A 2920-nucleotide genomic window follows, 5' to 3' on the forward strand; every position below is an offset into this window, starting at 1 on the left:
ACAGCAGCCACAAGCCCAAGCACTTGTGTCTTCTGCCTCTTGCCACCTACCTTGCCCACCCCACCAGCCCACTCTGCCTGGGACTTGAAATCTGTGGCTGAAGGACCATCACCACGTAGCTTCAAAAATAATTAACAACCCTCCCTTCCCAAACACACCCAAATTCACTCATCCAGCATTTACTTTTTTGAATCCACTCAGAACTTTTTTTCTACAACCCCCCTCCCTAAATGGAGTTGGTGGCGGGGCGGGGGGGGGGGATGAATACTGAGCTGGGCTTAGTTGTTTTTAAAGAGAATTTTTGATCCAATGAGGCCCCCCAAATAATTGAGTTTGGGGTTCTGGTTGGTGTTTTTATTTTTTTCCCCCAAATTTTAACCTTCTCCACCCCAAGTCCGATAAAACCTTGATCATGGGTTCAGGTCCCATTGACCCCAAAAAGCCTCCTTAGTCTTAAGGAAGCTGGATAGCTTCCTTAACTGAGATGGGGAAGTCAAGAGTGTGGATGGGATTTCGAAGATCTTCAGTATGATAAAGGAAGCACGAAAGACAGTAAGTCGATGTATTTACTTGAACACTCTCCTGCAGACCTGTTCAACTAGAAATATTGGTCAAGTTTACTGATGTTGGTAGTTACAAGTTTCTTAACAATTGGCTAACGTATTCAAAGACAACAAGCAACATTCCCCTCTAGCAGCAAATTCTGCTGACGCTGCAGCATCTACCACTCACTGTTGACCATCTCAAGCAGCACAACACAGCCAAACTGGTGAAGCAACTGAGCAAGTCAAGTAAGGATGAAGAGCTCTGGAAATTGGCCTCAGTCCTTATCAGCGACTGAATGACTGTCATCCACTCCCAGAGCAGTACCCAGCCTGCTGAGAAAGATAAGAAGAAATGGAAAGAAGAGGGAAAGAGTTGAACCACCCCTCCTGAGTGACCTTTGACTGAGGTGAAGGCTGAGACTCAGACTGAGGAGGCCCCAGAGGAGAAGAGGGAGAAGCCCAGGTCTCTCTGAACTGTGGTGCCCAGTCACGTCACATTCCTTTCCACTAGGCTAGAGCTGGAGACCCCGTCTTCGGTGCCTGTAAAGAAGAATGCCAGTGCAGTGGTGGTTTCTGACACGTACAACCTTAAACCCATCTCCCTCAAGTGTCAGAGTTCCAGAGCTGCCCCAGGAGATGCTGCACCCCCCGCAGAGAAGAAATACAAGCCACTCAACATGACACCCAATGCCACCAAAGAGATCAAAGTGAAGATTATCCCACCATAGCCTATGGAGGGCCTGGGCTTTTTGGAGGCACTAAATTCAGCACCTGTCCAGGCATCAAAATTAAGAAGAAGAAGAAGGTGCTGTCACCCACAGCTGCCAAGTCAAGCCCATTTGAATGGAAAACAAGCACAGAACCAAGCACAGCAAACCTTCTTCCCAGAGCCAGCACCTCCTTCTGCGGCTATGGACACAGAACATCCAGGGACCCCAGTTCCCACTGTTGAAGTCCCAGAACTCATGGATACTGCCTCTTTGGAACCAGGAGCTTGGGATGCAAAGCCAGTGGAGATCCTAGCCAGCTGACCCGGAAGGGCAGGAAGAGGAAAACTGTGATGCGACCTTGAGGAGGGCAAAGAGAGAGTATTTCTATTTTGAACTGAATCAAACTGAACGAGTAGATCGTGAATAAGATCAAGGATTTTGGTGAGTCAGCTAAGTGAGAGATACTGTCAGGCCCGACATGCATTTGAGGTAGCCCGACGTCTGAGCCACGACAGCATGGAGGAGAATGTGCCCTGGGTGTGCCCCCAGCTCCTGGTGCTGCTTTCGCCTCTCATCACCCCTGGAAGCAGTAGCCAGGATCAGTATAGTCCAGGCTGAGCAGGAGAAGAGGATCCTTCAGGAGCTCTTCCTTGAGCAAGGAAAGTCCTCACAATCCTGATCCTGAGCCCTGTTCATCCCCCTAGATGAGGAAAGTTCCATGGATTAAGCCCCATATGTTGAGACCCTGGAGCCTATTAGGTTGGTTGGGCTGTGGTTCACCCGATGGGTAAGTGTTTCCAAGTTGCCTTCTGTTCTGGACGGTCTTATGGAAAACATGGGTGCCGGGAAGAGCCCCCTGGGTTCTGGAGGAGGAGGCATCGATCCTCCCTCCATCGTGGGTAGTCCTAACAGTCATCCCCACAGAGGAACTGCTGAAACAAACAGACTATCCAGACAAGGTCAAGCAGATGCCAGTGCCACACAGACTCTTAGCCCTGATCTGATAGCAATGGTTTTTCTACCGGAGGCCCCAGGAGCCCCAAGGGCATACAGCACTTCCCCCTGGACCTAGGGACCAATGCCAGGTCCCCATGTAGGCCCTGGTGCCCTGGTGGGCCAGTGGTCCACGTCTCCTGGGTCCCCCACCCCCTCCCTGGGGCAGTGCAATCCCTTCTAGGATGACCAGTTTTCCCCATTCAGGGTGGCCTGACGCTGGGGGTATCAGACCAGGTCCTGGACCATCCCATAGAGGCCGTGGTGGCCAAGGAGGAAATGAACCTCTTCCATTCTGAGGGACCAGAGGAGGTTGCTCTGGAGGAAGACCCCAAATGGACAAGGGAGCCCTGGTGGGGGCATGGTTGGAGGCGGTGGGGCATGGTCTCCGTGAAGGCCCTGGTGGAGGAATGGTGCTTGTGATGGACATCAGCCCCATGAAGGCCCTGGTTATGGGGGGGCCCCATGGCCACCGGCCTCATTATGTCCCTGGTCACTGAAGTCATGACCATCAAAGGCTAACCCCCTCGTAAGTACCGTGGCTATGATGGCTCTGGCCATGGAGAAGGGGGTCAGCAAGGGCCTGATGGAGGCCACAGCCATGGAGGAGACATGTCAAACTGCCCTGTTTGTTGACATATCATGATGTTCTCATAGCAACTGTTGCTATGA

The 2920-nt window shown here is 51.8% G+C and overlaps 1 pseudogene; it reads left to right on the plus strand.

Moving 5' to 3' along the window:
• The first annotated feature begins 412 nt into the window (after window positions 1-412).
• LOC136126945 (serine/threonine-protein phosphatase 1 regulatory subunit 10 pseudogene) lies at window positions 413-2642 on the plus strand (annotated as a pseudogene).
• The last annotated feature ends 278 nt before the right edge of the window (window positions 2643-2920 follow it).

This window comes from Phocoena phocoena, chromosome 1 (genome assembly GCF_963924675.1).
Source record: "Phocoena phocoena chromosome 1, mPhoPho1.1, whole genome shotgun sequence".
Classification (NCBI taxonomy): domain Eukaryota; kingdom Metazoa; phylum Chordata; class Mammalia; order Artiodactyla; family Phocoenidae; genus Phocoena; species Phocoena phocoena.